The sequence below is a fragment of the Diabrotica virgifera genome, chromosome 2 (genome assembly GCF_917563875.1).
Source record: "Diabrotica virgifera virgifera chromosome 2, PGI_DIABVI_V3a".
NCBI classification, from domain to species: Eukaryota; Metazoa; Arthropoda; class Insecta; order Coleoptera; family Chrysomelidae; genus Diabrotica; species Diabrotica virgifera.
Window position 1 is genome coordinate 160,626,685 of NC_065444.1, and position 12,890 is coordinate 160,639,574.

Below are 12,890 nucleotides of genomic sequence, written 5' to 3' on the forward strand. Positions count from 1 at the left end.
TAGAACTAATTTTAGAAGTTTCTAAGAAAAAAAAATAATTTAATAATAAAGGGTGTGTACGTCTGATATATAATTGAATAGGAAACTTTTTAAATAAAGAGCTTCGTATAATGGGAGAGCTAAATAGGGCAGGAAAGATAAACGATAATATGTGCATTATTGAGTTTAGTAAGTCTGAAAACAAACTGAGAGTACTACAAGCAAAAAGTAATCTAAAAAGTTATAAAAAACACCGGGTATATATTGAATGCGATTTAATACTTAAAGAGATTGATATGCAAAAAAAATTAGATATACATTTATTTATAGCAGAAAATTAAAGGGCAAATATCAAAAGAATAAAAATGTGTTATGGTTTTATCGTTCTTGAAGACACTAAATGGAGATGTAACCATAGTACGAATGATTTAGAAATAGTTAGAGACAATGTAGCAGCAACTGGTTCAAAAAACTATTAGTTAATGCAAATTCGAGGATGAAAATGGATACCAACATGGCACAGATTATGGACATGAAGGGATATAACAAACTCTAGATACGAGTCTTGACAAAACTATACAAAAACTAAACTAAAAATATAAACAATGAAAGATCAATAAATGCGAGAAATAAAAACAAAATAAATATTGGAAAATTGGATTGCGTAATATACAAACTATACATGGTAAATAAGATGAAATTATTGATGAGTTTGAAAACACGAAGACGGATCTTTTAGCATTAACAACTGAAACAAAGAGAAAAATAAGTGGATATATTAAAATGAGAAATGGGCACTACATGATTTTTGAAGATGTTAAAATTTGTTGAAATTTTTATGGGATGCCGAATTGCAATGATTGAATTTCGTTGTTCTTTTGTAATTGAATATCACTTTTTCTCTGAGCGGCTCATATATGGAGAAATAGTCAGGAATAATAATATACAAGGGTCATCGAATTTTGCACCATGAATGATATATGTAATATGCAAGTTAGTAATAGATTTTCTCAACACAAGAAGATTGATAAATACACACGAGTGAGTGAACGAAAAATTCATTATCGACCTACGGTTTGTTTTTAAACCAAGAGGAGTAAACTAAAAAGACAGATCCACGCCCGAGAAAGTCACTAGAAAAATCACTAAATACATATTATTTTTTGATTCATTTTTTGGCCGGCCTTCGAAAGTAATCCATAAGTATTATTTTATACCAATACGTCGCTAAAGAGCTTTAAAAACAACTACTTTTTGTATAAAAGCAGATTAAAAATCTAAAAATTAAAGAAATAACGCAAAAATAAACTCTGATATAACTTAATTAACCTATGAAATGTCAAAAGTGTCAAAATTTTATAAATGTCGGTAATGTCAAAATTTGATAACAGTGGAGTAAACTTGCCTGAGGTTGGACCAATTACAACACAGGTTGAATTACTCCTCCTGGTTTAAAAACAGACATTTGTGCAGAACAGATATAAAAATTAAACGCGGACGATCGTGTTAAAAGAGGTTATGAGATCCGCTCATAACATAACATAATATCATAAAATAATCTCATAAGAGTTATTAGATTAAAATAATGATGTATGAAAAATTAATTGATATAAATTGTCATTTACCTGTCATTTTAAATGAAATTACCTTTCCAAAAATAAGCAGACGTTAAAATGTCTTTACGAATATGTAACGTCCAGTAAATTTAAATTTTAAATAGGCTTAGGTAATAAAATTAAAAATTGTAGTATATCACACAAATTTGAAAAATGTATATACTAATATATTATAACAACCTGTAAATTTAGACTATAGGTAGGCTTAGATAATTCAGTTAAAAATTGTTATTGTAATACCATACAAAAAAACAAATAGTCTGGCTAACTGGCTAAGCCAAAGCCATTATAAAATAAAGTAAGAGATCAGCTCAGATCATTTGTCCTCTCGCCAGGAGGATACAACGGCCTCCTTTATAGTCCTGGATCCCGCGTAAGAAAGAAAAGTTGATTAATAGCAAGCTGAAATTTGTTAATAGTTTAACGGTGTCTAGTCGGACAAAATTTGATGTACGGGAACACTGGAACAGGGGAAGTTTTAATTGTGGAGCATGATAAACGTGTCGTCCTGACAAGTTTATGAATGTGTGATTGTTTTTAAATTTTTTCAATAGCCAACGTTATATAATAATATGAAAAAATGTTTGTCCGACAAAAATTTTGGGCATTTTAACGAGTCCGACCCGTAGAAGATGTAACTTCACAGGAATTATGTTGGTGATTAAAAGCAGTTTGATTTTTGCATGAGAGTTTAATTAAACGTGAAAAAATCAATTGGAAGTTCTGTCCGACAAAATTAATGGGAGGTTTTCGTAGTTTGACGTTCTAAACATGTACCTATAGACAAAAATGCTGGTGATACATAGCAAGCTAATTTTGATATTTTTATGGACAAATTATATTTTGTAGCGCAAAAAGTTATATGTCGGACAAAAAGTTTTGGAAAATCGAAGGAAATAAAAAAAAATCATTTTTTCAGAATGACTTAGTCGTATATTGATAAAGCTATTTTAGTTGTATATTATTATTTACCGGGCTGACCTGTATCAGGCAGACCACGAGGAAGACCCAAAACTAGATGGGAGGACCAGATAGTGGAGGACTTTAAGAAGATGGGAGTCAGAGAATGGTTAACCAGAAGAAAAACAGGAACGAATGGGGGAAAATTGTAGAAGATGCCAAGTCACACAACTAATTGTAAAACGAAAATTTTAATGCGGATTGATTCACCGCGACAAACGAATCGGAAGAGCCCAAAGAGTGCGGCAATTACTCCGCTAGGAGTGTAGATGCCATGATGATGATGATTATTATTAATATTTATATTCACATACTTGCATTTGTATTTACATACATGCACACTCCAAAAACAGTAAGGTAAGTATCAATGCATGTATATATTGCAAAAAAAATATTTTTTGGGTGGAATTTGTTCTAGATATTCTCAAAATGATAATAAAAATGGTATAGAACATGTGAAAGCAATCTCCTAGGGTTTTCTAATTAGGCGCATCAGTAAGTATGGAAAATTTGCCACAAAAAACGTTGTATAATTTTTTTTCCATAATTAAATGTTAACACTGTAAACGACGTCGAAAAATATGAAGAGTGTAAAAATTCGGAGCTTATAAGCATAGACGTAAATATGACACATGTTAAGAAGTATGTATATTTATGTAGAAGGCTGTGTCTATGTTAAAACACTATGGAGTGTTTTTGTGTCTATTTTTGAGCGTGAACAGTTTAAATTTTAAGCCACCAAATGAAAAAGTGAAACAATTCAACGGAACATTTGAAACAATTCAACAACGTAAAATACTTGGTCACTAATTCAGTGAGGTTCAGTTGCCAGATAATCGTAAAAATCCTATTGGATATCATTCTTCGTGCTATAATGCTTTTTAAGTTAAAAAGGGCTTGATTGAAGAAGGGTCCTGAATAAAGTATTTATTAAAATTGTTTATCGTATTTTTTCTCAAATTTCTACAAGTGAAATTTATAATGTGATATGTCACATGGCTAGAAACCATTTGCTGCCAAAATAAATCGATTAGTTTAATTTGAAGTTACGATTGCAATTTATTATGAATTATTGTCAAAAGTGACACTTTTTAGTCTCTATTTCGCTCTGAGCTTCGCTGGTGTCGCTCCTGGCGGATTACTAATTCAACTTTCACCGGTAATTTTTAAATTTATTATTTAATTGTTATCGCTTAATATTTACAACGCTAAAAAGTAATTAAATTATAACAGATTTTTTTAAGATTTTGCTAATCATTTTGACGTTCTATTGATGAAATATTAATTTCTTACTTCGGATACTTTCACAATTATCGTGTAGATGGCGCTAGATTAATTTATAATTACATATTACGGAACATTAAAAAAACGTAAATTCAGTATTTAAAACATAAGTATATTTAAGGTAAAAATATATACCACAGCTTTGACCAACTAATATTTTTTATAATTAATGTTTTTAATTTTAATTTTAAATTAATCACTTTGACATTTATGTCAAATTTCCGGTAAACGTTTACAGATTTGCCACTACTGGCGTTCGCGAATTTATAAATATCCCCTCTACGTACGAGCTCAAAGCGTATAGCTTGGAATATAATAATCTTAAATGGCAATGTATTCATAGACATATTATTAAGGGTAGACAGGGAATATAGAGCAAAAAGTCGATCGGTGGTCTATCTATCTCTTTTAACCAAGCGAGACCACTCAATCCATAATATTGGCGTTACATCTCGAAATACTTTCTTTATTTAAAATTATAATTAATATATTTGAAGAGTTTTGAAAGGTAATTCCTGGTAAGTTTTGCTACAACACATTTTGTTTGACAAAAATAAGTATTGTGTTTGTATTGTGCATGTTACCACGAAAACGGCGATCATATGTATGGAAAAACGACGGAACCAGTGAGAAAAATTATTTCTCGCTACAATGGTCGATTTTTCTGACTGAATGAGAAATTTTTCGTTTGAATGTATACAAATAGTGAGAAAAGTTGCACATTATTATACCATCCGTAGAAAAAAGTATTATTTAAGTAAACAATTATAAACTTAGTCAAAATAATAAAAATATTATATCCTCCCTCACTGATTACACTTTGTTAATTTTAGACTGTCTAATAAAATATTTGTTTTGTTTCAGTTTTATATTTTTGGAGTTAATAAGAGGTACACAAAAATATTAGTTTTTGTTTGTTCTTTTGACGAAACTGGTATTTATATATTTTTCATCTGCTTGGGATATTTTTTTAATACTCCTCTCAACGTTTTACAAATCATACTGTTGTGGACGTTTTGTTATATAGAAATGGTTCCGAAACAATAGAGGAAATCGTATGAGTATTTTTACAGCAAAAAATATATAGTTACGCAAGCAGGCACTTAAAAAGTACTAATCGATTTTCTGGTTACTGAATAGACTAGACAATATTAACATATTTGTATGCAGTATTGTTAAAATCGAATATTTTATCAATATCGCTCGGTCACTAGAAGATAATAAAAATGCAAAGTCCAAAAGTCTGTTATAATATGCTTAACCAGGTTCTTATAAGCATTTACAAAGAAGAAATTAACCATTTATAAAAGCATGTTAAAAGGCTTAATAAAAAAATGTAAAACAAACATTTGTTATACTAAATTTCCCAATAAATAAATCATGTGAATTTTATGTTAAATGTAACAAACCGTAGTAATGTAGTAATCATAGCAAAGACGAAGATGACACTTATAAAAGCAGTTGAAAAATTAGATAAGAAAGTGAAGAGAATAGGGCTGGAGATAAACTAGCACAAAACAAAATACATAACGATAGGGAAGGATGACACAACAACTCAGAAATATCGAATAACGCAGATCCATAAATTTGCAACTGTATGCACCTTTAGCTACTTTGGAGTAACAATATAGTGAAAACTGGAAAAGAGAAAACAGAGGAAAGAATTCTGAAAGTGAAACAAACATACGAAATGAATATAAATGTGCTGAGAAGCAAGAGTAAAATAAAAAAAAACAAAGATGAACCAATGTAAGACCTTAATAAGATCTGTTGTTATAATATGGGATGAAAACAATGACAATTAACGAGAAGGAGAAACACAGACTTCTGAAATTTAAAAGAAAATAATGAGCACAATACTGGGCCACAATATAACAAGAGAGGGAGAAATAAGGACAAAAAAATGCCGAAATTGAAGAATATTTAAAGAGAGAAAATATAGTCAAATACATAAAATATCTTCGCTTAGAATGGATAGGCCCTAACAACACAAAACATTCCAGGAATGTACTACCAAAGTTCTATCAATATTTGAATGTCCTGGCCATTCAGCTAACATTCGGTGAACATCTGATTAAAATATTCCTAAAATGTTACCATAAGACATTCTGAGAACATACTACCAATGTTCCTATATTTTAAGCTGCCAAATAATAAATACTTTTAACATATATAACATTACTTATAACAGAAACTTGTGCAAAAACGAAGAGGGGCATTTAATTATTCTTAATTGCGTTCATTTTCAAATTCGCCGCGCGTGTATTTGTCAGAATTTGTGAACGGCGCTTAGAGAGGGCATCACGTGACTAAAAACGACCAAGTCCGGTGCCAACCACCGGAGGGGCAACACGTGCCAGCCAGCGGAGCGGAAGAAAGCCGAAGAGTAGCCGAAGGAGTGAGGGTGACTTTGACTGTTGAACTTCTCAGTTCAGCTACGAATGTAAGCGTAGCAAGCAGTCGGACGCTTCTCACTGTCTGAGGCAAGAAGGACAGGCAAAAACCAATCTACTTGATGTGGTGAACTTAGGGAGTTTGATTTTTATTGGATTCTCTGAAACGTCACAGCTACAGATTGATTAGCGGAAAAAGAAAAACGGGCTCGAAGGGAGCCTGTTACGGGATTTCCACTGTGCCTCCGTAAGGGTATTGACACTGCAAGGTGTAGTTTTTTAGAAACCTACATCGGGCAGCCCCAGCCCCTTGGATCATTAGAACGAGAATCAGCAAGAGGAAACCTAATCCAGTTCTGTCTGGGTTAATGATCAGCCGCGATAGGTCCAGGGAAGCCGACCCTGAAACCGTGCTGGAAACGGGTCAGACGGCTGAAAAAAGGTTCGTCAAAATTAGGACAGTCCGTCCCCAGATGACTGATCGAGCTAGATCTCGATCACCTCTCCTTTCTATGGCCACTCCGACAACCTATGAAGATTCACGTAAAGTAAATCTTAACCTGTTTCAGGAGTTAAGTTCCTATGAAGCCGACGGTTATTCAACTGTGGATGACAAAAGTGAGAGAGACGGGGATTTTAAACTCCCTAGGAGTGAGAAGAAGAAGGAAAAGTAAAAATAAGAAAGAGGAGAAAAAGAAAAAAGCGACGAGAAAAATAAATCAGAGGAAAAGAAGAAAGACAAGAAAAACCCAGAAGTAGAGACCATGGAGGAAGAAGTCCCCGACGAGGCAGGCAGAGGTACCACCAAAAGGGCTAGGACAGCAAATGAAGCGAGTGACGAAGAAAACATTGATAAAGAAGAGCTCCTAAAAAAGCTAGCAGCCCAAAAAGAACTGATGAGACAGCTGTTCGAAGCCACCAAAACCAGAGAAGCCCAGTATGAAGTACGGCTGGTGAAAAAGGATGAAGAGATAGCCCAACAGAGGGCCGAAATAGTGGAGCTGAAAAAAGAAATATTGGAGATGAAAGACGCGATGGTCAAGTCACAAAAGCAGGTGGTGAACCGGTTAGACGTGCTGATGGAAGCCAGGACAACAAGAGCCAACAACAACAGGAAAAGCCACCATCAAAGCTGCCAAAACCGAAGCCATCAACTGAGAAGCCACAACCAACCGCCGAAGTTAAGAAAAAGTCCGAAAAATCGAAAAAGAAAGAAGATTTCCCGTCACTGAAATCACCAATTTTGAAAAAAGAGGCGATGGCATGGGAACTTCAAGCAGACAACGTTATGAGGGCTGCTTCACCCCCAATACAGGACACTCTCAACCTGCCCCAAGGACCAGCTCCACCAATCCACCCATCTACGACCACGGGTGGAGACACGCCTGCCCTGCGGTGTCCTAGTGATTCAGAGACGGAACAAATGGAGACAAACCAACAAGAAGACACCACCGTGTTGCCTGAACAACAGACAACACCATACCGAAAGCCGCCTGTAATTAAATTACAGAGCGTCAGCGAAAAAGGGGACATCCTAAACATAGCCCAAAAGGAAAAGGTATATACAGTCAACAGGATTTCCAGGAGTGGTAGAGAAACCCTCATTCAGGCGAAAACACCTGAAGACTACAGGAAAATGGTAAGGATAGTGGAAGAATATGCGACGGCATATGAAGCCAAAGATAAAACCAAGAGGCTACACTGGATAGCATTCCCGTTAGACGAGGACGTAAAACCCAGAGTGGTTTTAAGAGGGTTGCCCACTAACACTACCGAGAAGACAATACAAGAAGAAATGGCAGCACAATATAATATTGTCTGGCACTCAGCAAAAAATATGTCCAACCGAGCCGGCCACAAGAGAAATCCCAATGTTCGTCCTGACTCTGGATCACAGGGACATCGAGGGAACAAAGCGGATCACCAACTTGTGCCATATGAAGGTCATGGTTGATGACCTACGGAAGGCAACAGGATCTACGCAGTGTTTCAACTGCCAAAGCTATCACCATGCACAGAACGCGTGCCACAAAGATGCCAAATTTGTGAAATGCGGAGAATATCACCCGACGAAGCTGTGTAAAAGACCGAGAGAAACCAAGGCAACCTGCGCCAATTGCAACAGAAGTTATCCCGCAAATTACAGAGGATGCCCGAGATGCCCAACCTGGGGACGACCACCACCAAAGAGGCCACAAAAACAGACGCCCAGACGACAACAAGCAACTGGGATTTCATACGTCCAAGCTACGCAAAAAAAACCAACAAACTCAGAACAACACAGCGATTCCCCAAGACGAAGACTACCTAGTCAGAATGGTCACCAATATTGTGACTAAGGTAGTCCAAGAAGTGATCTTAGGCACCAGGCAGACACACAAGTAATGCAGACAAGGGATACTTGAGGATAGGCTCCTGGAATCCAGGCGGCATACCAACAAATCAGAACATCATGGATGAACTCGCAAACGGATACGAGATGGATATCGTAGCAATACAGGAAACCAAGCTTACAAACAACTTTAACCTAAAGTTTCCTGGGTACGATATATATAGGAACGACCTCACAAGAATATCAGGAGGAACGGCCATCCTAGTCAAGAAGGGAATTAAACACATAAGATTTAAGACCCCACCACTTGTAAACATGGAGGCAACAACAATAGAAGTGAAAATGAGGCAAGGCGTAGTCAGAATAACATCAGCCTACGTAAGACTGCGAGACCCATTAATGGACGATGACCTAGATGCGTTCCTAAACATCGCTTAAACATCGATAATAATAGGAGACCTGAATGCAAGATCCCCAACTGGAACGATAGAGCTACGAACAGAAACGGAAGACTACTAAATAACTATATAGAAAATAACGAATACATAGTGGGAGTGCGCCCAGAAGAACCAACACATTTCCCAGGAAATGGACTTCCCACCCACATCGACATCGTTGTGGCTAAAAACCTAGGACTACAAGCTGAACTAATCACCCTGAACGAAGGAACAACAGATCACAACCCCATTCTACTAGAAATACTCCATTAAAATGTTACATTTTTTAAGCTGTACCTTGCATTTGTTAGAGGAGTCAATTTTATTTCTTTAATGTGTAGGGGGGATCAGTAGAAGTTTAAGTTCAAGATTTTGGAGTCGCCATCCTTGTCCCCCGGCCACCATCTTGGAAATGGTGTGCAAAGAGGTTTCGCGCTATATCTCGTAAACTACCAACCCAATGGAAAATATACTTAAACATAAAATGTAGCAAATTAAATTTTCTACAATTTTATTTCTATTAATTTTTATCGTCAAGTGACCAACAAAAGAGATATAAACAAAAATATGTAAAAAAATTTTAACAAGATTCTTTTGGAGGTTATAACTTTTTTTCACTTCATTTTAAAATAAAATAACATTATAGCAATTTTGTAGAGGGTTTTTCAGCGAACAATTTGCACTATAAATTTGTTTAATTCTAAAAACAACTTGTCGAAACCAAAAGACTCCATTTTCAAACAAATAAATGTTTAAAAATAATAAAATCTTTGGATTTCTTAGTTCGGAAACAGATTCTCTCTTATAACTATTCCCCATCCTTCTAAGATTTGCAAGGAATAAAGGGTGATGAATGCAGAGACGAGGGGGTCTATATAGTTGCACTCCACAACACATATTTTCATCGAGGCATAGGTCAACGAAACTGTCTCCTTGTACTCAAAACGTGAGTAAGAACGTAGGTAGATAAAGGCATTATTTTTATTTTCAGTTCAGAGATCATTACCCTCTTTCTATGGCCATTTCGAACCCCTTAGTTCTCATCAGGAAAGCTACCGTAATGATGCTCTGAAAAGAAAATAAAAATCTTTGCCACTTCTGTCAATTATAAAATATAATTAACATTCAGACGCGATAGCGACATCTATTAACAACTTGTCGGAACCAAATTTTCAAACAAATAAATGTTTAAAAATAATAAAATCTTTGGATTTCTTAGTTCGGAAACAGATTCTCTCTTATACCTATTCCCAATCCTTCTAAGATTTGCAAGGAATAAAGGGTGATGAATGCAGAGACGTGGGGTCTATATAGTTGCACTCCACAACACATATTTTCATCGAGGCAAAGATCAACGAAACTGTCTCCTTGTACTCAATACCTGAGTAAGAACATAGGTAGATAAAGGCATTATTTTTATTTTCAATTCAGAGATCATTACCCCCTTTCTATGGCCATTTCGAACCCCTTAGTTCTCATCAGGGAAGCTACCGTAATGATGCTCTGAAAAGAAAATAAAATCTTTGCCATTTCTGTCAATTATAAAATATAATTAACATTCAGACGCTATAGCGACATCTATTAACAACTTGTCGAAACCAAAAGACTCCATTTTCAAACAAATAAATGTTTAAAAAAAATAAAATCCTTGGATTTCTTAGTTCGGAAACAGATTCTTTCTTATACCTATTCCCCATCTTTCTAAGATTTTCAAGGAATAAAGGGTGATGAATGCAGAGACGTGGGGGTCTATATAGTTGCACTCCACAACACACCTTTTCATCGAGGCAAAGATCAACGAAACTGTCTCCTTGTACTCAATACGTGAGTAAGAACGTAGGTAGATAAAGGCATTATTTTTATTTTCAATTCAGAGATCATTACCCTCTTTCTATGGCCATTTCGAACCCCTTAGTTCTCATCAGGAAAGCTACCGTAATGATGTTCTGAAAAGAAAATAAAAATCTTTGCCATTTCTGCCAATTATAAAATATAATTAACATTCAGACGCTATAGCGACATCTATTAACAACTTGTCGAAACCAAAAGACTCCATTTTCAAACAAATAAATGTTTAAAAATAATAAAATCTTTGGATTTCTTAGTTCGGAAACAGATTCTCTCTTATACCTATTCCCCATCCTTCTAAGATTTGCAAGGAATAAAGGGTGATGAATGCAGAGACGTGGGGGTCTATATAGTTGCACTCCACAACACATCTTTTCATCGAGGCAAAGATCAACGAAACTGTCTCGTTGTACTCAATACGTGAGTAAGAACATAGGTAGATAAAGGCATTATTTTTATTTTCAATTCAGAGATCATTACCCCCTTTCTATGGCCATTTCGAACCCCTTAGTTCTCATCAGGAAAGCTACCGTAATGATGCTCTGAAAAGAAAATAAAAATCTTTGCCATTTCTGTTAATTATAAAATATAATTAACATTCAGACGCTATAGCGACATCTATTAACAACTTGTCGAAACCAAAAGACTCCATTTTCAAACAAATAAATGTTTAAAAATAATAAAATCTTTGGATTTCTTAGTTCGGAAACAGATTCTCTCTTATACCTATTCCCCATCCTTCTAAGATTTGCAAGGAATAAGGGTGATGAATGCAGAGACGTGGGGGTCTATATAGTTGCACTCCACAACACATCTTTTCATCGAGGCAAAGATCAACGAAACTGTCTCCTTGTACTCAATACGTGAGTAAGAACGTAGGTAGATAAAGGCATTATTTTTATTTTCAATTCAGAGATCATTACCCCCTTTCTATGGCCATTTCGAACCCCTTAGTTCTCATCAGGAAAGCTACCGTAATGATGCTCTGAAAAGAAAATAAAAATCTTTGCCATTTCTGTCAATTATAAAATATAATTAACATTCAGACGCTATAGCGACATCTATTAACAACTTGTCGAAACCAAAAGACTCCATTTTCAAACAAATAAATGTTTAAAAATAATAAAATATTTGGATTTCTTAGTTCGGAAACAGATTCTCTCTTATACCTATTCCCCATCCTTCTAAGATTTGCAAGGAATAAAGGGTGATGAATGCAGAGACGTGGAGGTCTATATAGTTGCACTCCACAACACATATTTTCATCGAGGCAAAGATCAACGAAACTGTCTCCTTGTACTCAATACGTGAGTAAGAACGTAGGTAGATAAAGGCGATATTTTTATTTTTAATTCAGAGATCATTACCCCCTTTCTATGGCCATTTCGAACCCCTTAGTTCTCATCAGGAAAGCTACCGTAATGATGCTCTGAAAAGAAAATAAAAATCTTTGCCATTTCTGTCAATTATAAAATATAATTAACATTCAGACGCTATAGCGACATCTATTAACAACTTGTCGAAACCAAAAGACTCCATTTTCAAACAAATAAATGTTTAAAAATAATAAAATCTTTTGATTTCTTAGTTCGGAAACAGATTCTCTCTTATACCTATTCCCCATCCTTCTAAGATTTGCAAGGAATGAGGGTGATGAATGCAGAGACGTGGGGGTCTATATAGTTGCACTCCACAACACATCTTTTCATCGAGGCAGAGATCAACGAAACTGTCTCCTTGTACTCAATACGTAAGTAATAACGTAGGTAGATAAAGGCATTATTTTTATTTTCAATTCAGAGATCATTACCCTCTTTCTATGGCCATTTCGAACCCCTTAGTTCTCATCAGGAAAGCTACCGTAATGATGCTCTGAAAAGAAAATAAAAATATTTGCCATTTCTGTCAATTATAAAATATAATTAACATTCAGACGCTATATCGACATCTATTAACAACTTGTCGAAACCAAAAGACTCCATTTTCAAACAAATAAATGTTTAAAAATAATAAAATCTTTGGATTTCTTAGTTCGGAAACA

At 35.0% G+C, this 12,890-nt stretch overlaps 1 protein-coding gene across 2 annotated transcripts in view; it reads right to left on the bottom strand.

The window, feature by feature from the left end:
- LOC114327758 (PDF receptor-like) overlaps positions 1 to 12,890 on the bottom strand; it is a 1,644,969-nt gene that overhangs the window by 369,701 nt on the left and 1,262,378 nt on the right. The window lies entirely within an intron of this gene.